Source organism: Erinaceus europaeus, chromosome 9 (assembly GCF_950295315.1).
Source record: "Erinaceus europaeus chromosome 9, mEriEur2.1, whole genome shotgun sequence".
Classification (NCBI taxonomy): Eukaryota; Metazoa; Chordata; class Mammalia; order Eulipotyphla; family Erinaceidae; genus Erinaceus; species Erinaceus europaeus.
This window is the reverse complement of record NC_080170.1, coordinates 28,822,138-28,846,150: the sequence shown is the minus strand read 5'-3', so window position 1 is coordinate 28,846,150 and position 24,013 is coordinate 28,822,138. Positions and strand designations below refer to the sequence as shown.

General features: G+C 38.7%; 1 protein-coding gene across 1 annotated transcript in view; it reads right to left on the bottom strand.

The window, feature by feature from the left end:
- SLC9A9 (solute carrier family 9 member A9) overlaps positions 1-24,013 on the bottom strand; it is a 706,212-nt gene that overhangs the window by 352,278 nt on the left and 329,921 nt on the right. The window lies entirely within an intron of this gene.

Sequence of the window (24,013 nt, the reverse complement as noted above, 5' to 3'; positions counted from 1 at the left end):
TATATTGCTGCCAGTCAGTAAACATTTTTATATTGGAAGGGTCATAAAGAACATTGTTTCAGAGCAAACTAGGCATTAAAACATGGTAGGTGTATATGGAATCTGCTGAGGAGATAGATAACTGTGAATTACTTAGTGACCATATGTCTTCAGTGCTGTTATATATTCACACATGTTCCTGATAAAAAGTGCACTTTTATGGCCTGTGCACAAATGGGCAATACAAATCACAGTCTTCACAAAATATTCAGCTGTGATCTTGTCATAAACTACAAAGCATTGCTCTTCTCCAACGTAACCCTTCAGAAACTGAGCCCAGGCAACATTCAGAGCATCAAAGTATTAACCCCCAGGGAGAGACAAAAGTCTCATTTTCCCACTGAAACAAATGGCAGCAGCTGCCCAAGGTCATCTTTTATACCCCAATTCTGGTGGCTGCCAACAGATTTATTTCCATAAGAGAAAAATCAATCTCCCAGTAGGCGGTCTGTTCACTTAAATATTTTTAAGAAGTCATATTTGCTAGTTTTTTTTTAAACCAGGGTCTCAAATTCCAGAGTGTTAATATGAAGGACAAAGTGTGTCCTATTTTAGGAAATATGAACTCATATTGTAGCATTAAAGTGAACAGATGTGCTAGAGCCAATAGCTCTGAGGAGATTAATGAAATAACATTTCAGTTTTTATTTTAATAAAAATATCTTTCAAACTAAGCAGGAAAAGTAAAAAGTTTCACAGTTGATTCTGTAGCAGGGTAGAGAGCAAAAAAAAAAGTACAGTAGATACATTGGCTTGAGATTAGACTGGATTTTACAGAAATGTAAGTGAATCTTTCATGGCTGGTATGATTAAAGCACGTTAACTCTCTGACCTGACTTTTTGTACCTGGAGACTAGTTAACAGAGATCAGGAGGTGTGGATTCCAGTTCTCCTACAGGAAGATGCATAACATAAAAAAGGTAATGTTAAATGTTCTTAGTTTTTCCCCGGATGTCTTTAAACCCCTAAAGTAGGCCAAAAGTTTCAGCTTTGATCATGTAATTGGATAAGGAAGATGAATGTAGGTCTCCATTGGAGCCCTGAAATATATGTGAGAAAAGGATTGTCTTTGAAGTGTGTTTCATTCTATAAAGTGTTGTGGTTTGCAGAAAGAGGAACAGCAAACCCATATTTGGGTCCTTTGTACCTAACAGTCCTGGGAAATGGTGGAAAATCCCATGGTCATTAGGAAATTGTGTGTCTAAGCTGCAAAGTGTGATGAATATGTGACTTGACATTCACCAGAGTATTTCTTCATCCCAATAAAGAAGTAGAGGCAATGAGAAACATTTCATTTGCGTGGTCTTTCAAGTAAAGATTTTTGCACATTTTAAATAACTCTGTTAATTCCTGAGACTGCTACCAATAGATCTGACCCACTGAGCAGATGCCTTTTCAGCCTCATCACCAGATCCACATTCCCTGGAAGTACTTTTTCTATCTGGATGCTTCCCCAGCTAAGATCAACATCATATCATTTGATCATGTGCTGTATCGTGATTTTTTACTTTTCCTCTAAATCAATTCATTTTTATTCAAATACATAAGCTCTCATTAAGGAATAACTATGAAATCATATGTTTCACATCTAATTACATTTCTTTTTAATATATATCAGATTATATAATTATTAAATTTGAAACACAATTCACTTGTGTCACCTAAAATCATCTGGGTAACTTCATGGGCTAATAACCATCACAAATAGGTGATATTTGACTTAACTGAAAGGAAGGACTGAATTTCTCTTGGCCTATGGAGACTTGTCCATTGAATTGCAGCTCCAAAGCCTTCCAGGACAAATGCACTGGCTCTCTGTCCTGTGCCAGTATTGCATTAGGTGCAGGGTGTTGGGGACCAGTAGGGAAGGGCATGAAGAAGAGAAGAACAATTTAATTCAATGACTATTTTGCTGAACACATACAAGGCATATCTAGCCAGAGAAGCCCAAGACAGAGCTAATAACCAGCTTTAATCATGGTTGAGTGTGATTTTGTGAGAGACAGACATTTAAATATGCAAATGAGGATGAGCACCATTTTAGAACAAAAGAGACAGTATTTGAGCAAGGAAGCACGTCAACTGACAGTTGTGGGAAGATCTTACAAATAATAGGAAGAATGTAAGCAAAGGCAAGGAGGCAGGTAAGTGGAGGGCCCCTTCAAAGCATAGCTATAGTTATTGTGGGAATATGGAGTGCATTTCCAGTTGGACCCCTGGAAATGAACAGATTGTATCTCTTGGAGCTTTAAATTCCATGATGAGAATAAACAAATCTTTCATAGTTACATGATATTTAGTCTTCTTATGCCTATACTGTAACCAATTAATACTATAGCATCTCTGTAAGGCAAATATGGAATGTATTATTACTCTCCTTTATCTCCTGTTTAAAATTTAAAGTAAGGAGGCTGGGCAACAGCGCACTACTACCAGGTTAAGCACACATAGTACGAAGCTCAAGGATCCTGGTTTGAGTCCCCGGCTCTCCATCTGTGGGGGTGAAGTGGGGTGGGGAGTAGGGTGGTTCGCAAGCAGTGAAGCAGGTCTGCAGGTGTCTATCTTTCTCTCCACCTCTTTGTCTTCTCCTCCTCTCTCTATTTCTCTCTGTCCTACCCAACAACAGCAGCATCACCAACAACAGCAACAACAACAATGGAAAAAAAATGGCTGCCAGAAGCAGTGGATTCGTGGTACAGACACCAAGCCCCAGCGATAACCCTGAAGGGAAATATGTGTGTGTGTGTGTGTGTGTGTGTGTGTGTGTGTGTGTGTGTGTGTGATGTATATGTATATGTATATGTATATGTATATGTATATGTATATGTATATGTATATGTATATGTAAATATACAATAAATATTAAAGAAACTAAGATCACACTGGTACTAAAACCAAAAGAGATATCTTGTGTCTCTCTTACAAAAGTGATCTTGTTGGGAGGAAAACCTGAACCAGCATCAGAATGTTGGAGTGAATGTGGCACTGAATTTGGCACTGACTACAAGGGCAGTAGGAGTTCAGGTATCAGAATCTTTCATTTCACGCTTGAGTGGAACTTGAGCTGTGCTGGCCTGTACATAAAGATAAAAGCTACATTCATTTTGTGGGCAATGGCTCTCTTTCTCTCTCTCATCCTGCTTGGTCGGCAACTCCCAATAAAATGATTAAAAATAAATAAAACAAGAAAAACATATACAAGATTTGGGGTTCTTTTCAGGCTCCCAGGACCAAGCTTTATGGGTCCAGTCTAGGTCTTGTTCCTCATTGTGGTCTCTGACATAGCCTAACATCTAATGGAATAAAGGCAGGACAACTAGAAAGGAGAAAGGGAAAATGAAAAAAAAAATGACAGGAAGGAAGAGGGTTTGCAATAGGTAGTGGACCTTTGAAATGAATCATCATCTACACTGTTTTCTATTAGGCATTGCCTCTGTATAGTCATGTTGTGAGTACTTTTAGATGTATCAGTCTAAGTCTGGAGATGAGGCTTCGCTTGAGCCTCAAATATCTGACTCATGGGCATACTACTTTATCAAGCTCAAACTTAGTTCTGTTATCTGTAAGATGGAGATTATTACAGTACTTAGCTACTAAAAAATGTGAGTGGATATGAGAAACGTTTAAAATTTGTGTTGGCAGCTATGGATTGATAGTTTTATACATGAAAAATCAACTCTCACTTGCTGCTGACTCTACTACCATCAGCATTACCATCTCAACCACCCTGCAAAGAATATCTGCCATCTCAGAATGATGGAGAAAAGAGTATAATGGGAGACATTGGACCTCAGTTCAACTACAGGTAGATGGATGGTGGGTCCATTCAGGCAATTCAAGACTATTCCAGAGGAGCTAGTCGCTTCTACATGGGAACAGGAGGCACTCCAGCTAGGAAGGGTGTGGGGCAGGCACCCAGGGAAACAACCACATAGAAGTGAGATTAACCTATTGCCACATTTGTGTGAACGTTTGGTTCTGTGGATCCTCATCTTGGTCAGGATCTTCTCAGGGATTAAGAATGGTCCTAGAGACCAAGTCCAAGGTCTGAGCTATATCACCCCAGGTTTGGTGACATTCTGCAGGAAACACTCAGGATTCTGGTGAAGCATGATATAAAGAAGCAGGAGCTTTATAATCCAGGAAGTTAGCATTTCTTCTTAGTGTCAGTATTCTAGAAGAGTGTTACTCCAGGCTTTAACCTCTGGTAAAAGAGGCATATTTATGGGTCTGGTTCTCAGTGGCAACACTTAACATCTGGATCACCGAAAAGCTATTGCAGAGAGAGTTTTTCAGAAACAACCATGAATTTGGGTTTCACATGTAGATTTTTTTTTCAACATCAGCTGAAAGGAGGATGAAATCATGTCCTAGAAATTTCAGCCATTAGGACTTAAAAAGGAAACATCTCTTCTGAACTGAGGGAGATGCTTGAAGTATTAGTGCGGGCAAATGCCAGAAGAGAGAGAGGTGAGAAGAGGAACTGGGCTTTCTGGTAATCTATGTTGTATTTTTTTAGGGCATCACTCTGAGCAGGCACTGATTTACAGCACAAGATGTTAATAATGCATCTATAATCCCTAGATTCCTGAAAAGGACTATTTGATGTGAATAGAACCAATGTCCTTGAAAATGAAATGACCAGAGATACATAGTGGTGTTTAAATATTCATCTCATAAATTTGAACTAAGTTCAGGTTATTGATTTGCTCTATTTAGAAATGGATTATTCAGCAACAACCAGTATGATGATTTTGTTTTGTATTCATTCTCATAAATAAATGCTTGCAGCACCTTTTATTCATTTCTTTAAATGCACAGAATATCCTAAATTTCTTTGCTAAACATGAAGTCGGGATTATGTTCGTTGTAACACATAGGATTCACAAACATAGTACTACTTTAGTGATTCCCAATAGGCTCTATTTTTATCTTTATGGTATTTCTATATGAAATCCATTTTTCAGCTTAGGTAGCATTAAGAAAAAATAATTGGGGGGCTGGGTGGTTGTGTACCCAGTTGAGTGCATACATTATCAAGGATCTGGTTGGAGCCTCTGCTCCCCACATGCAGGGAGGCACTTCATAGCAATGAAGCAGTTCTGCAAGTGTCCTTTTTTCTCTCCCTATCACTCTTCTCTCTTAAATTCACTCTGCCCTATTAAATAATATAGACAGAAAAAAGTAGCTTCTAGAAGCTGGGGATTCTTAGTGCCAGCACTGAGCCCCAGTGATAACCATGGCAATTAAAAAAACTAAAAAAATAAAGAATCTAGGATCTTAAGATCTGGGTACAAATTTCAGCTCTACCACTTTACAGCAATATGACTTTGACTAAGTCACACACACACACACACACACACACACACACACCACAGTTACATATAAATTACAGTAATAATAGTATGGCTATCACCTAAGTTTGCTATGAAACTTAATTGAATTGGATGGGGACTGAGATAGCTCATGGGGTAGGGTGCCTGTAGCACCATGAATGCAACCAAGGTTTCACTCTTGGCACCACATAAGAGATGCTATGGAAATAGAGGAAGGTTCGGTGCTGCAATGTTTCTCCTTCTTGTTATCTCTTTCTGACTCTACTTGAATTATAAAAAGTGTCTCAGAGTGGTTAAAGTCATGGTTCCACAAATATATACAATTCTCTTCTTCCTCCTGCTTTTTCTTTTTCTCTCTTAAAATGAATTTGATTTCCTTCTATAATTAGCATCTCAAACTAGACTTCTAATCAACATCTCAACTAAAACAGAACTGAGATGTTACTGCCTGTCTATTTCTCACTCTTTATGGGTTGCTGATCTGGTAGGCTAAGTCTACCAGAAGTTATCTAATCACATAAAATACCCTGTGTAAGATCCTGTGTGCTCAAGAAGTTCTGATGATAAAGAAAGAGAACGGTATGGGGAGGAGAAGCCAGAACAGGAGGAAGAAAAGAACAAGGTACTGAAACCATGCTGAATTGTCATTTGCTTTGTTTCTGAAATCCTGTCTATGAGTGAGATCACCTGGCATCTGTCCTTCTTCTGGCTTATTTCCATTGCAGTATATTTAGGGACTCAGACAGAGGAGCAGAAGAACACTCAAAAGAGGTTAGGGCTTTAAGTTCCCTATGAAACAGAATGATGGCTTGGGTGGAAGGAGAGATGTAGATTGGGGAAATGTACCCTAGTGATTAACATCAATAATTCTATAAATAATAATTCCCTTAATAAAGTGACACTGAGGTTGAAATAAAAAAATTGGGCTGAGCGCAAGGACCGGCATAAGGATCCTGACTCGAGCCCCTGGCTCCCCACCTGCGGGGGGGGGGGGGTCACTTCACAGATGGTGAAGCAGGTCTGCAGGTGTCTATCTTTCTCTCCCCCTCTCTGTATTCTCCTCCTCTCTCCATTTCTCTATGTCTTATCCAACAATGATAACATAAATAATAACTACAACAACAATAAAAAACAAGGGCAACAAAAGGGAAAATAAATAAATTTTAAAAAATTCGGCTGAGAGTGAAATGAGCTATTCAGTACACAGAGTATTATACAGGTGATACCACCATCGCTGCCCCAATGCCAGCCCCTCCATGGCTTTGCCACTTCCCATACTAGGCACCACTGAGCCATCTGTATCCTGATTACTGCAGGGTTTTCCAGAACCACCCAGTTTTTAACACTATACATTCTTACTTTTCTTCACTGTTACTGCTGAAATATTTTTCCTGGAAGTTACTCCCAAAAATTACCTGTAACTTCCAGATGCCAGACGGCTGCTCTCCACAGTGGTGCTGACCTATGGTCCTTCCAACTCACACTATCCACCACTGTCCTGGGGACCTTATTGAACCAACTGTTCTCTACCTCTCAATCCAATCTCACTTCCTTTGTGAACATAAAGGCAGTGTGAAAAATTTAAAAAATGAAAAATGCCAGCAAACATATTTCATTTTCTATGAATCTAATAGCAAAAAGAAAAAAAAATGAGAAAAAGGTTATTACAGCCAAAGACATACAGAAGAACTTTTCATCTTCTTTGCCAAATCTCTAATTCTTAGTACAAGTTTTTATTACTAGTGGCACAAACTTATTAGAATCCTTGATTAGCTGGAACACACACACACAATTTTTTTTCCAGTCACTGCTTCTAGTTGCATTACATTAAATTTGTCTCGTGCTGGGTATACAGTTCCATTAGTGATGTTTTGGTCAAACTCCATTATTCAATTTTGTTCAAGTTGTAAGTTATTAAAATTTAGTGTTTCTCCCTGTGCAGATGACCTCACCAATGTGTCCTGGAACATCACCTCTCCAGAGCCCTACCCTACTAAGGACAGATAAGAACAGCCTGGGGGTGGGGGGTGGGGATCAACCTGCCAATGCCATGTTCAGCAGAGAAGAAATTACAGAAGCCAGAACTTCCACTTTCTGCATCACATAAAGAATTTGGTCTATGCTCCATGAAGAGGAGAAATGTTAGGAGAAGATGACTAGAGAGCTCTAAAACCCAATTATATCAAGACCTGAAGAGAGACAAGGAAAAACAGAGAGTCATTCAGATAGTAGTAATAGGTATAGGTGTGACTTAGGAAGAGAAAGCAGAACCATAGGGGAAAAAATGGGCAGAAAGGAAGAGAAGAGAACCACTACAGTTTCCAGTGGAAGGAATGGTGGTGGTGGGGGGTGGGGACAGAACTCCGATGGTGGGGACGGTATGGAATTGTTCCCCTATTAGCTTATAATTTTGTAAACTAATATTAAATTACAAACAAAAAACCCTTAGTGTTCCTCAGCTTAAATCCCTTCAAAGTAGGATTCTTCTTATAGAATATTCTAGAGCAACAATGAAATGACTTGGAAGGCAGCAGAGACACTGAAGTGTTTTCTCCTCTGTCCTGGACACACTCTAGTGTTGGAGGCACTGAGGAGGAATGAGGTTGTTCTCTCTGCTCTTTGTTGGTGGTAGGCAATGACTTTGTCTTTATTCCTGTTTAGTTACTCTCTTGCAGGTCTCTGTTGACATGGTGGCACCTTCATTTTGTTGAGAACCCGATCACTGGTGCCACTACCTCTTCCAGCTGCCCTGTCAACTATATATATTCCCAGCCCCCACCTGTGGTTTGGGGCAGATCAGATCCTCTCACCCCTTTCTTTTGAAATTCTTGTATTTGTTATTAATAGTTTGTTACAATATTATAAAATTACAATGTATACTTCCATACCACACCCACCACCAAAGTCCTTACCCCCACCCTTCCACCTCACAAAGATAACCACCATAGTTCTCGTAAGTATTGTAAACATTTTGCTTGCTCCTGTTTTGTTTGGATTTTTTTTGAAAGTTCATGTAAGCCAGATCTGTAGATTCCATATTACGAGTGAAACCATATGGTAGTTGTCTTAATCTTTTCAGTTATTTCACTAAGCATAATCACCTCCAATTCAGGCCCTTTGCAATTTCCTCACCAAGACAAGGAGCTATCTGACTCTTCTTGAAGGCAGTTTCAGTCTAAGTAATTCCAGTGAAGTGCTTTTTACCTGACATAGGGAAGAAGAGGCACCCCTATGGAAAACATAACTGCTTTCTACCTCAAACATAGCACTTCACCTAAGAATGGTCCTCTTCTTTCCTTGCCTCTTACATATATGGTTTTGAGGTTAAGGAGACAGGGTGAAGATTGAAAGAAATGAGGGTGACTCTCTTACCAATTAAAACAATTTGGATTGATTCTGCTAGTCAGGCCTGTTGCTCTTTTTAGAACATAACCATCTAACAAATTTTAAAAATAATATGTACTCATATACTTATTATGAAAGTAAGAGAGAGAGGACCAGAGTACTGCTCAGCTTTGGAATAAGATGGTGGAGGGAATTTAACCCATGGCCACTGGGAACTTAGGCACTGAAGCTGGCACTCTAATAAACTGAACTATCTCCATGGTCCTACCTAGCAACTTTGGTTTTGAGTTCTGTCCTCTAAATCCAATCTGGAAAACAAGAAAAGGTCTGTATAATGACATATCATGTGACCTTTATGTAGTGATGCCTCTAACTTCTCTTCTTCCCATCTATAACTTCTTTGTCACTGCTCTTTTAGGTACATTTTAAGAGGAATGAAACACAGAGAGACTATGAGTATTTTTAAAGGCTTCTCTGTCTAGCTGGCTGAGTATCGCAGGTAAAAAATTAAGCAGGAATGGGGGTGGGGGTGAGGGAGACTAATTACAGTACTGTTTTGTATTTAAAATTCTTTATACTTAAAAAACAAGAAACAAACAGATCCTATCCTTATCTATTATTCATCTTTTAATAACTGTAACAACCTACCCTTGATCAAGAAGTTGCTTAATTATGAATAAGGAATTGATTTTTATGGGGCCAAGAATTGTGTGTACACACTGGAATTCATTCTGGCATCTGTCTGCCCATTATTCTCGCTTGTGTTCTGCAAAAGGCCAATGACACTCTTGTCAAGAGAATCTGCTGTAAAACATAATGACTTCAGGAATTGGGGGCATTCCAGACACCCTGGGAGGCTAGCAGAGCTGCCTCTTAATAATAAGAGGTTCTTGCCAGAACTTTGATCAGCTTGAGTTAGAACCACAGGGCTTCACCTTCCCAAGGGCCAATCACCCTACCGGGCTGAGACTGTGTTTGGGGTGATGCATTAATTAAGTCTTTCAGTTTCTAGGGGACAATTTACTTAATCATTGCTCCCTAATAATCAAAATCTGAGAATAATTTCCCAAATCCTTGACAAGTATCACTTTGCCACTTGTCTGGCACAAAAGAAAAAAGACAAGGGGAAATTCTGTGTGAACTTGAGCTATGGTTTATGGCTGACTGCCCCCAGAATAATACAGTCTCAGGCTAAACTAACTAAATCATTCCAGCAACACGTATTTTGAGACCCTAATAAGTGTTGGCATTGTCTGTGGCACTAAAGTTACAATAAGAAAGAAGACCAAGCTTGGAACCTCAGTCCTTTACATTTCAGCAAAAGATACAATATCATAAGCAGCTCAACCAAGAAGTACATGATTCATGACAAAGAATGAAAAAAATTAAAATAGTATGCACAGCTTGGAGAGGAGATGATGGGGTACTGCTTTAGTTCAGGTAGTCAGAAAAGACATCTGTGAAAGAGGTCCTTAAATGGAGCCCTAAACGAGAAGAGCTCAGGAGAGGTCTCTGTTCCCGGGAGAAGAGTTGCAACTTGAGGAGCTAGGTTGGGTAATAGTGATGGGAGAAAGCACCACTCTAGGCCTTGTTAATTTTTTTAGGTTATTTATAGGAATCAGTATTTTCTTCTAGAGGTGAAAGGACAGTCATTACTACAGAGTTAGGAGAGAGTTGTGGTTTAGAATATTCCAGGTGAAGATTTTGTTAGTAATAGTAGAAATGGGACAGGAGGTAGCACTGTCCATTAGAATCCTCAAAGGTGAAAGCACATAGGCCTTTCTTTGTCACTGATAAATTGTGACCTGATAAATTGGGTGGAGGGTAGATAGCATAATGGTTATGCAAACAGACTCTCATGCCTGAGGCTCCAAAGACCCAGGTTCAATCCCTGCATCACCATAAGCCAGAGCTGAATAGTGCTCTGGTTAAAAAAAAAAAAAAAAAAAAACAAGATCTGATAAATTTCAAAAAAAAAAACACGAAAGAAAATGAGTGACAAACAGGACGATGGGGATGGGAGAAGAAGAGTTTAAAAACAGATGAATTTAGCAAGAACAGCTAAGAATAGCTGTAGTAAGTATTTGAAAGATGGTCATGTGGAGGATGGACTAATCTCATTCATTGTGTTTCCAGAGGACAAGACAAAGTCCCAAAGAAAAACATCATAAAGGAAGGCAATTTCTACTTTATATTTTACAATTCTTAGATCTCATGGAAAAGACAATGGACTCTATAGAAAGGTAGTAAGTACTCTGTCATTGTAGCTATTTAAACCTAGAATGAAAGAGTTGTTTGCTAGGACACTATAGAGAAAATTCATAGGGGCCAGATAGTGGCACCTGGTGAAGCACTCACAGTACAGTGCTCAAGGACCCAGGTTCAAACTCCTGGTCCCTGCCTACAGGGGAAAACTTTACAAGTGGTGAAGCAGGGCTGCAGGTGTCTCTCTCCTTCTCTGTCTCCCCCTCCCCTCTCAATTTCTCTCTGTCTCTATCCATAATGAATAAATAAAATATAATTTAAAAATTAAAGAAAACTTCTTGCATTAGATTGTTGGACAGTATGGACCCAAAGAACCTCTCTATTCCAAGAGTCTCTGATTTTGTTTTTTTTCCGACTTCTCCAGGACTACCATAAGGATGGAGATACTTGACTTTCTGTACTAACTTAAATCCTGTCTAGTTGCAATGACTGAGCACAAAGTGAAGAAGGAATTTCCTCAGTGGGATGAAAATCACCTGTGGTGATAAAATGATAGCGCTGATGATTTAGGTTGGAGCTGGGTTGATAATGACATCAAGAACAGTTACAAATTTCAGCACAGAAGAAAGCCTTTGACAGATTCCTAAGTGGCTCTGGTACATTAAGTTCAAACTTTTGGGTGACAAAGAGAGTTCTGAGTTTAAAATTGGTTAAAGGGAAGAAGAGTTAAAGGAGGTTTGTTGTGAATTATGTGTGCATTTTCTCTGAAACGAGATCTTAAATTACTTTGCAATTTAGCCTGAAAAGTCTTGTCAGAACTGAATTCATCTGTGGGCTTTGAGAAATTTTCTCTTACACCTAATATTGAAAAAGGAAAGTGAATTTGAGATAGACCTAAAGATAAAAGTACTTGCAAATACTCTTCTTATTTCATTTTCTTTTCTTTTTTTTTTTTCTGAAACAGAAACAGGAATTTGAATCCTACAATTGTGATTCTACTTATGAGAAAAAATAGTTCTCATGATCTAATGGGAATTTCAGCCCTCTCTTCAAATTTTCAGTCCTTTTAATCCTTACTAGTGAAACCTTAGCTCCAAAGAAAACTGTGATATGTGAAACTTTTAGTCATAGTAGATATAAAAAGATGTAGGAAAGTAGGTTAATAGCCACTAAAGATGGAAATCTAGTTAAAATTAAAATATAATCATTAACAGGTTCAAGCAAGACCAACTATTAATCCCCAAGGTTGAAAATGGAGAAGGGGTCAGTTTCTACAATAATTAGCAAGAATTCAAAGTGCTATTCCTTGTATTCATTATTACAGAGCACTCATTATGTGTCCAGCACTGTGCTATGCATTTTTATATGCATCTCATTTAATCCTCACAGTAACCCTCTGAAGTAGGTGCTATTGTAGTTTCCATTTAACAGATGAGGGTCTTGTGACCTAGAGAGTTTGACTTACTTTATGTATTGAGCTATCAGAAAAGTCACAATGCATTGTTCTATGCAAAAATGTGTCATGACTTTTCCTGCAACCTAGTATTTCACCTCATTTAATCCTTCCAAAAATCTACTGAAGAAATAATTTTAATTTTAGAGATAAGCAGACCCAGGGAGACTAATCACTTTCCCAAGGTAACCCCCTAGGGAGTGGAGAAACAGGTAGTCAATTCTGGTCTCACAGATTAAAAGCCTGTGTACACAAAAACTTGGAAGTGGGGATATTTGCACCTGTCTTCCTACTGTGTACACAGATGAGTAACCAAACAAATGTTTTATCTTCATGGGATAAATGGAAAGATCACCTTGGACAGTTAATATTGTAGGACTTCTTGTTCTAATTTTAAAAAACATGCACTAGATTATGTGTGTGTGTGTGTGTGTGTGTGTGTGTGTGTGTGTGTGTGTTTGATATAAAGAATTTTACTGACACTTTAGTGCATCTTACAGGTCAGGATTTCCTAAGAGAGACTCCTCTTCCAAAGGGAATGTGTTTAATATGAAACCACATCCCATGGCTCTGTGTACTCATACCAGCACCAGCTAAGACCATCATCCTATAGAGTAGTTCACCCTGACCTCCAAGCATTGGATGTATTCTCTTTATAATAATTACTTATTTGTGTCTCAACATCTTTATCTGAAAAATAATGATCACAACCAATGTGCTTCATTCATATGAACAAAACATTCACTACAGAAGAGATCCAAAAGACTAACAAACACATGAAAAATTGCTCCAGGTCTCTGATTGTCAGAGAAATGCAAATAAAAACAATATTGAGATACCACCTCACTCCTGTGAGAATGGCATACATCAAAAAGCACAGCAGCAACAAATACTGGAGAGGCTGTGGGGACAGAGGAACCCTTCTGCACTGCTGGTGGGAATGTAAACTGGTCCAATCTCTGTGGAGAGCAGTCTGGAGAACTCTCATAATGCTAGACATGGGCCTTCCATATGACCCAGTAATTCTTCTTCTGGGGATATAGTCCAAGGACTCCATAACACCCAACCAGAAAGGTATTTGTACACCTATGTTCATAGCAGCACAATTCGTAATAGCTAAAACCTGGAAGCAACCCAGGTGACCAACAACAGATGAATGACTCAGAAAGCTGTGGTATATATACACAATGGAATACTATGCAGCTATTAAAAACAATGAACCCACCTTCTTTGACCCATCTTGGACAGAGATAGAAGGAATGATGTTAAGTAAGCTAAGTCAGAAAGATAAAGATGAGTATGGGATGATCCCACTCATCAACAGAAGTTGAAAAAAATAACAGAAAGGGAAACTAAAGGCAGGATTTGACTAAATCTGGAGTAGGGCACCAAAGTAAAAACTCTGGGGTGAGGGTGAGGGTGAGGGTGAGGGTAGATATTTGGCTTCCCTGGGTGGTGGTAGGGATGTGGGGGGGTGGTGGATGGGATGGGACACAATGTTTTGGTGGTGGGAATGGTGTTTATGTATATTCCTATTAATTTGAAGTAATATAAACCTCTATTTAATTAATATGAGGGGGAAAATTGAGTGTATGTCTCAAATTTTTTAAAACACAGACTGAGTCTTTTTAATACATAGGTTGAGTCTTTGATATGTTGACTCTCAAAAGCCTAGACCAGGGAGAACAGAAGCAACCAGTGGCACAGCTATATACAAATAATGTCAAAGGACATAAATTATGGTGATGTTTTATATGATACATTAAATCTAACAAAGGGATATTTCAAAGTTAACCCAATTGCCAAATAATGTGATGATAACAATAACTATCTATTGTCTTTTCAACCCTAAGACAGCAGTAACCTCACATTTCCACTATAGACACCTGCATGCTTCTTTTAATTCAAATTAAATAATATTGCATCTGCTGATCCCAACCTAATCAACGCAAGGAGTACCACCTCAGCATGCTTCACTTCAGACTGTGTCCAGAGACTTCAGGTGTGGAATGACAACACTTCAGTTTCATTACTCGGGTGAGACCTTTCCTTTCATAGTATTCTCTAATTCCATTCCAGGCAGTTCACTTTCAAACAAAGTCCCAAAACCTAGATATAGCTGGTCCCATGAGATAGAGCATATGTTCACACGTATCCATAAACTAGGGCAAAATATATATGTGAAAGCAAAAGTACACAATAGTCTGCAGTGAGTACCCGCCAACAATTCATCTGCACTATTCTAGCCTTTAGGCCATTGATTATTCAACAGTTTGTTTGGCTTTGTATGTTAACTCTCTTTTCAGCCACCGGGTTCCAGATGCCAGCATGATACTGACCAGACTTCCCTGGACAAACAACCCCACCACTATGTCTTGGAGCTCCACTTCCCCAGAGCCCCCACTCTACTAGGGAAAGAGAGAGGCAGGCTGGGAATATGGATAGACCAGTCAACGCCCATGTTCATCGGGGAAGCAATTACAGAAGCCAGACCTTCCACCTTCTGCATCCCACAATGACCTTGGGTCCATACTCCCAGAGGGATAAAGAATAGGAAAGATATCAGGGGAGGGGATGGGATACAGAGATCTGGTGGTGGGAATTATGTGGAGTTGTACCCCTCTTGTCCTATGGTTTTGTTAATGTCCCCTTTTTAAAATAAATAAATAAATAAATAAATAAATAAATAAATAAATAAGTTGGAATTAAATATGTTGAGTATTTCAACATAAAGCATAGAAAATCACCCCACTCATGTTGTTATTGTTGTTTACACTGGTATTATTGTGGGAATAGTTTCTGTATCTCTCATAATTTGCTCAAAGGAAAATAAAGACAGAGCTCTATAGGAATATGAAGGCATTTAGGAATTACAATTCATGTGTCAGAATAACATAGAAATCTCATGGGGCAGAATGAGCAATATGCTTAAAATTATGTCAAGTACTGAATTTATCTTTTCCTTAATGAGGTTGGTAGAGCAGGCTACTAGGATGGTATCAAACAAGAAGATAAGTGTGAATTGTTAACAACAGTTAAGCACAGAAGATCCACAGTTGGCTTGGAAATCAAGGGCTGAGCTTCCAGAAGCTTTGTTGGAGGAGACACTAAAATAGACGTTCCACAAAAATCCTGAACAAAGGATGCCCTGTGAAGTTTTGATTTGCGGCAAACAAGGAAAAATCTGGAAACCAACAGAATTTGCTTTCACAATGCTGACCAGTTCTCCACATGTCATGTACAGATGAAGATTCAGCACATAGGCTTGTATTTACCTAGGGGCCAGAAATGTTGCACAAATGCTGTGTGATAAGGACCAAATGGCTGAGTGAAATGCTGCTTTCCTCTGCCTAGGTCAAGGGCTTTTCATACACAACAGGCATTTGCATATTCTGCTTTTCATTTCCAAAACAGGAACCACCACTACCCCCCCACTTCCATTATAAACAGCTAGACAATCCAACAGCATTTCACTTAGCTATAAGGCAATTTCAGCATTATTTACACTGATGAACTCCCCTCACTATACCCCTACAAACATACAGCTTAACTCCACTCTTCCATTTATTAACAGTTAACTGGACTTCTCACTTTCATGCTTAGCTTCTAACTCCAAATCTTAGCAACTATCTTTCTTGCATGAGGTGGAAAAGGCCTATTAATTGCTTGAATTAGGAATCTCAACTTTTACAAGTTTCATTTGAAGTTAAAATGCCCATCAAAAAGTCTATGTTTTATCATGAAAGTCTAATAGAAGAGATGTCTCTGCTGTGGAATTTTAGCATTCTGTGATACTCCATCGATTGAAATTGCTAGACATATATAATGAGATTTGAAAACATTGTGTGGAAACAAGGCCCTTTTCTGGTAAGCTTTGTGGGTCTGTGGCTTTTATGCTTCAAATACAAAACTGAAATCTGCAAGGATGAGGCAAATGCCTTGGTATAATACATTTGTCTAGGAAGATAACCATGTGCTTTGCACCTAAAGATAACCTTGAACTCCAGTGAAATTATCTGCAATTCCAAAAAGGTAGAAGAAGGTAGCTAATTAAATTAAGTTGTGATTTGAGGTCCAGATACTTAATAGCTAATAAATGGGAGAGTAGAAGAAGTTGGAAGGGAGTTAGGGAAATTGTTTAATTAGTGCAAGCATTGGCTATCATTGCCTTCTAGCCAGGTGAAACTCTTGTTGGGTAGCCTCAGGCAGCTGTTGCTAATAAGATGCAGATAGCTCTTTCTGAGGTGGGTTAAAAAAAAAAAAAAAGACTGTTTCTATGTGTTCCCAATAAAAGAAACAGGTATCAGTGTGTGTCAGGAGGAACTAGCACAAGTAACCAGAGATGGGACTCCTATTTGGAGGACAAGCAGTAGATAGTGAGGGAAGTTTTTGTTTTGTTTCTAGTTGCTGATGTTTTATATATTTACCATGTATCTCTTTTATGGCTGCTATCACTTTCCTTAATCCTCTCTCTCCTTCCCTCCATCTGTAGAGGGCATTATTATTTGTTGGGGGGGGGGCGGTTGGGGAGGAGTCAAGCTTTTTGTATTGCTATTCTTTTCTTTTTAAAAATATTTATTCCCTTTTGCTGCCCTTGTTTTTAAAAAATATTTATTTATTTCCTTTTTGTTGCCCTTGTTGCTTTAATTATTGTTGTAGTTATTATTCTTGTTGATGTCATCATTGTTGGATAGGACAGAGAGAAATGGAGAGAGGAGGGGAAGACAGAGAGGGGGAGAGAAAGACAGACACCTGCAGACCTGCTCCATGAGTGGTGAAGCAAATACTGCAGATGCCTGTCTCTCTTTCCCTCACTAGCTCTCCTCCCTTCTCAATTTCTCTATGTCATATCAATTAAATAAAAGGAAAAAAGGGAAAAAAGTGGCTGCCAGGAGAAATAGATTCTTTGTGCATGCCCCAGCAATAACCCTGGTGGTAATAAAAAACAAATGAAAAGAAACTGCACATTCCCTGAGAGAAAAAACAAAGCCGAACTTAATAATTAAACCTCACTATCTTCTCTGGATTAAATGTATTCATTAGATTTTTATTCAAACCTGTTAACACCTGCTTAGAAAAATCTTTAAAAAAAATGCTTCTGGGCCATTGTTAGAAAGCATCCAGCTGGAAACAGAGGTGAGCTAGTGATAGGAGAGGAGAAGGGCATTTTGAGGGAAAAAATAAAGGAGTGTGGCTACTTTCAGATTCAGATTCACTAAGTGTGTGTGTGTGGGGGGCAATAGGATGGAGGAAAAGAGATGCTAAAATATATATTTTACAGATTTATTTATGAGATAAATAAAAACAGTTCTGCTCATCTCTGATTTACAGGGGTGCCATGGACTGAGCCTGGGATCTCTGGGGCCTTAGGTATGCAAATTCGGTGCTCTAGCAGTTTGACCTCTATTCCCAGCTCTAAAAGAATCTTATAAGAAAAAATTTAAAACTTGTTTTTGTAACAAGATCAGGAGAGAAAACACTAAGCAGAACCTGGACTGGAGTTGGCGTACTGCACCAAAGTAAAAGACTCTGGGGTGGGTGCTGGAGGAGAGTTCAGGTTCTGGAACAGGATGACAGAGGAGCTAGTGGGGGTTGTATTGTTATGTGGAAAAATGCTGTGCATGTACAAACTACTGTATTTACTGTCGAATGTAAAACATTAATCCCCCAATAAAGAAAAAAAACCTTGTTTTTGTTTTGATCATGCCTGCTTTATCATTTAATGTTAACAAAACATTCCTAGAAGGACGACAGTGCATAATTTTTTATGATAGCACTATGAGTATATACAAAGTGATGGTGAAGCCCTAGGTAAGGGCACTGCATGAAACACCTGCTAACCCCCTCAAACCTAATGCCACAGTCTGAGGGACCGAAATTAAGTGGGATGCCCCAGAAAACTGACCTACTGTCTGACAGCTCCTGTGTTGGAACTGCCTGGTGATCCTTGGTTCTGAAAACAACCAGTCAGTGAGTGTCAATGAAGGGGAAGGGGGATATTGGTTGTGTTAAATTATTTTCATTGAACCTGTTCAGCAATTAAAGTCCTGTATTTTTTAAAAGAACATAGTCAGTAAATTTCCAAAATCATGAGAGAAAGAACTAAACTCTCAGCTCTTCAAACCATAATAGAATAAACTAGCATAATATGAAGAGATAATTTATGGTAAATTGAGTGATCACTCTGTGCAAAACCAGCTTAATGTTAGAGTCTTTAATATCAAATTTGGAAAGCATATATGGTCTGTTTCTGCTAAAGGTTCAGTGTAAAACTGCTTGGATTTTGTGCTTTTATACTGAAATTTTATTTATTATTCTTATTCACTTTTCTTTGATGCCATAGCTTTGATGGAAATTAGTAGTTTTATGGCTCTCTGTGGACCTTTTTTTTTTTCATACTAGAGAGGTTAAGATACAGAGAGGGAGAAAGAAAGAGAAAGAGAGACACCAAAGCACCATTCCACTATGTGTGAAGCTTCCCCTATGTGTGATGTTCCCATGTGGTGATCTGAGCTTGATCCCAGGTACTCACACATGGTAAAGTGTGAACTCTAAACAACTGAGCTATGTCTTGCATTGTAACTGGCCTTTACATTGTGACTTTAGTAGTTATCATTTATCTTGCAAGCCAGATCTGTGATATGCATTTTTTAGTGTTTTGATTATATTTATATATTGTATAGAGGCAGTCAGAAATTGAAAGAATGGGGGGGATAGAGAGGGAGAGAGAGACAAAGAGACACTTGCAGGTCTGCTTCACCACTCATGAAGTTCCCCCCTGCAGGTGGATATCAGGGGCTTGAACTTGGGTCCTTGCAAATTGTAACATGTGCACTCAACTAGGTGCACTATTACCCGACCCCTGTGATATGCATTTTATTTATGTGATTTTCCTGGATCGCTCCTTACCGATATGAATTTTATATAAATTATTTATACTCATCACAACAGTCCAATGGGAGAGAATATAATGAGGAGAAATTGAGGTAGTTTAAGATATGTGAGCCCAGTTTCAAGGAGAGGAAGTAAAGGACTGACATTAGAACCACTCTCACACTGCCCTCTGCTTCAGTGAATATTCATGCTGACAAATTTGTGCATCAAATTTATATATTGTGGACCTAAGAGAAAGCTCTTGCTTTCACTAATCACCACTGGTGAGGTCTTTAAAGCATCTAGTTTATGCTGGTGAGGTTGCTCAGCAAAGAAGCACCTATCAAACCTTTGGTTAGGTCCCATGGCCACATGGGATCAATAAACAGAACTCCATGCATGATGGAATAGGTTTGTGCCATCTCTCACTTTCACTAAATCATAAAAATATCTATAAGGTATCCAGTCTAACTTGTATCTGCATATACCTTTAGTGCTTTCTTTGCATTTAAAGCAAACTAGGAAAAATGGACTTCAGGGCTATTCTAAGGAGAAAAAAGAGACTTTGAGAATAAAAGGAACATGGTTTGCTGCCAGTAGACTTGATCCTCCTAGAGGATCCAAAATTATCCCAAATAACCACATTCCTTTTTACTTCAGAGTTGGTTCAACAAAATTGAATGCATTTATTGAATGAAAATTAATTATCCTCAGATATATGTTATGCCAGGTAGTCTTACAATAACTTATCACACAACTATCTGAGGTTACTATATGTAGGAAAATATATGACCTCTGTTTATATTTTCAGTGGTTCCTTTCCCACATCAGGGTTTAAACCAATTCATTCTTTCCTAGTCTAGTGAAATCAAAATTCTAGAGTTAAATTTTTTTGAGGGTATCTCTCTCCTAGTCTCTCTCTCTCCTCTCTCTCACTTTCTTCTCCTTTTCTGTCTTTATTGTCTCACAATAAATGCTCATCTTATTCCAGAGAAAGAAATTCTTTTTTTGAGTATATTAGCTAAAGTGTGAAGCAATGCCATGGATAAATTATTTAGGGTGGTGTGGGAGGATTGTATAGATTAAGATTAAGGGTTATGGAGAAGAAGAAGCACTGCACAGAACAGAACGAAAGCAAACCCAGCAGAAACTCAAATTTACTAGAGCACTAACCTTGCTTGCCAGAATAAGTGATACATCAGATAAATGTGGACAAAGAGCAATGAAGATTTCTCTGGGAAGACTTCATCACTTGGTATTCTGATTCCAAATTCTAGCTTTGTGTGTGTCTAACATTTTCTTGCTTAACTTGGATGGGAAGCAAAATTGGCTGCAGAAAGGAAAGAAATGGGACATACTGCTTTCTGCACAGTAGACTATAATATGCTGCCTTTTTTCTAATAAAAATAAAACAATCCCCAGTGGCTGGGCTAAAGGGGGGAAAGATCTTTGGTTTTTAGTCATTTTCTGGAAAAGGATAAGATGGAGACTTTTTGCAATATATTTCCTATAGCCTAGGGCAGAAACTTTCTCCAAGGACGTCTTAGCTTCATCTGAGTGATGGGAGGAGAAAAAAAAAAATCTGGGACAGAAAATGGTTTAGTAAAGTTCAGATGAAATATAATTTTAGTACTGAAACATAGCAATCTTTAAGAAACACACACACATTCATGCACACTCACACTGCTTATACTAATATCTGGCTAAATCATCTCATCAGGTATCAGTTTTTTGCAAGTGAAGGATTTTGATTTTAATGGATATTTATACTTTCCTCAAGATGTTTTTATTTGTAGTCTTAGGTCATAGAATTTTTATTATGTTTTATTATTTTCATAAGCTATCAAATATTGATATCATTTTTCTGGTTCTTCAAAGTTATAAACCTCCTGTCAAATTTCCAGTTGCTTCCGTCAGGGACATGGTCTATGGGATAAATAAATTACTGTGGCATCATACTTTAGGAGTATGAAACACTCATTAAAACTCAGCACACAGATTCTCACTCCCACAATGTATAAACCCAGAACACATGTCATGGCACATCATTTCTGCTAGCTTTCCTTTCCATTCTCCTTCATGATATTTAGCAAATAATAAAGGGTTAGGATATTTAGCACAAACTCATGGAGGATGGTAATAATCTGAGAACTGAGTCAAAACAAAACTGAAAGTTATCCAGACTACTTCATACTAAGATAGGAGCAAATTGGCTCCTCAAAGGCTCAAATTTAAATTCCTCAGTTCTATATGCAGGGTGTGGTAATAAAGGAAGAAGCAACTGGCTCAAATTAATACTAATCACCCCTGTCACTGCTAAGAAGCAAGTGTGTTTAGATTAGCATATCAAGTACTATGTTGTTAAAATGAGCACTGCCCTCTCTGGAATCATAATATAGAACTCTACTAGGAAATACTTGGATTTTTAAGTCAAGGGCCATAGATAAAACTCCATTCCTATTACCAATTCCCTAAACTCTCCAGTTCCCTTGGAAATTTTCTTTGAATACATTCTCATACCTTTTTCTTTGTATGTTTTTTCTAATGGAATTGTTAGTGAGAGAAATTCACTCCATTGTAAGGGACATGTTATTCTGCGAGCATAGCTTTCCTCAAAAATATCTGCGGCCCTGCCATGGCTCTGTAATAAGTGGCTGCAACTGTTGCCATGGTGATTTTCATTTTTTTTTAATGTTTATCTATACAGAGACAGGCAACACAGCTGTTTCCATGAAGCATCATAAAATGAATCCAGATGTAATGATGCTACTGTCTTTTGCCAGAATGAGGGGGGAGGTGAATGCATAGGTCTGGGCAAAACCAAAGATGATGCTGTAGTTATGCCTTGGCAGGGGAATCTGGCTTTAATTTTAAGCTCAGAGAACTAACAGAGTGGCTTGGAGTTTAGGAGTGTTCGATTTCTGTCGTGTTTTCTCAGGCAGATAACTGTTCTCCAGGTCACCACTGTTTACATAACTTTTCCAATAGCTTCCCTTGTAAAAGTCACTCTCATCCTCTATCTCCACATGCTATCCCTGAACATTCCAAAAATTAGCTCTATAGATAGCACTTGTTTATCTGAGCTCCCATGGCCCTCTACCTCCATGTTAATAAAATGCTGCCAGAAAGTTAATACAGCATGCTTAAAATTGTCCCCTGCTTCCTAGTTCAGCAGAGTGTGCGCCCTACTGTAGTCTCTGTCCTTCAATAAGGACCAGATCTTGCTTTTTAATTTTCTCTGTGTGGGGTACAGCAGGCTCCAGTTAAGGGAGTAAAGACATTACTTGAGCTGTCATTTTTTGAACAGTGGGTTTATCTTTTTCAGGGAGCAGGAATCTTTGTGAGTTGTTACTGTTTTTGTTTATTTTGCTTTTTAGGACCTTGACTTACCTAGTAAAATAGATGTTAAAAATTATGTTAGCATACTCAGATGTTTGAAATGTTGGTGGCCTCAATCTCTTCTTCTAAACAAGACTCAAATGAACTACCTCCTGAGTATCCTGGAGAGATAGTTGTTGGTGTCATACAAACATGGTAGAACTAAGGCAGAGAATTAAGTAGGAAAATAAAGCAACCATGAGCCTAAAAAAAAAAAAAAGATTTAAAAGGAAATATTCTCTGTTACCCCTTCATTTTATATTAACATCTCATGCTAATTATTTTTCTGGATCTCTCTACATTTTAGCAAACTACTGGTTATTATTATTTTTTGTTGCAAATAAGAGCATAGGATTATAAGCAGTATAAATCACCAAGTGCCCAGGAGTCTAATAACAAAAGGGCTTTATTTGGAAAACAGAAATGATTCTTTTAGTCTGTGAGGAAGGACTTTGTTTGGAAAAAAAAAAAGGCCATACTTAATTGTTGGTATGCTTCTAAAAACCCCTTCTGTTTCATTAGTTTAATATCCCCTGCTTAACACTGTATTCTATTTACATAACTACTGTATTCTATTTGCATAACCACTGCAGGGCATTGGCTCAATCCCCACTCGTTCATGATATGTTTTTGCTCTGCCCCCTCTCCTTGTCACACTCTGATTTTCACCAGTCACTTTTCTCTCCACCCTCTCTATGTCACATCCTGTTCACACCCTAATTGGGAAGTATATATAAAGACAACATTGTTGGTTTTAGTTTAAGTTTAGCTTAGCTCGGCTTAGATTGTGCTGCGTCCTGCATGAATAAAGAGATACTGCCTACAGCTCAGCCATGAGTCAGTCCCTGGTTGTCTGTTACCCGCCCGTGAAGCCAGCCTGTCGAAAACAACATATGGTGCCCGAACAAGAGACTGACATAAGCCCTGAAACAGAGACCGGCACCGACGTGGGACCTAACCCGTCCATCGCCCAGATAAGTAAACTTGGCTACCCATCCGCCATGGGTTGCCTTTCTACTTATGAAGAGGTTTGCCAAAGCCTCTACTGTTTCATCATGAGACAGTTACTCTGTCTCTGGAACATTTTGCTCTGGGCCACACTTTGTTTCCCTGACCGGGAACTTTGGTTTCTTGTGACCCTAATCATAGAGCTTGGGAGATACACTGAGATTTCTCCTTGGACTTTCTGGATTCCCTCTCCCATGTTTCCTGAGGAAAAGGACTACATTTTGCTCCGGGCCACAGTTTGGTTCTTTATGACTGTCGTAGAGCTTGGGATATGCATGGGGATTTCCCCTGGGACATTCTGGAATTCTTCTCCTACTAAGAAGGACTACTCTAGTTTGAGGAGCATTCTCCAGTACCGTGGCAGTCTCCAAGAATG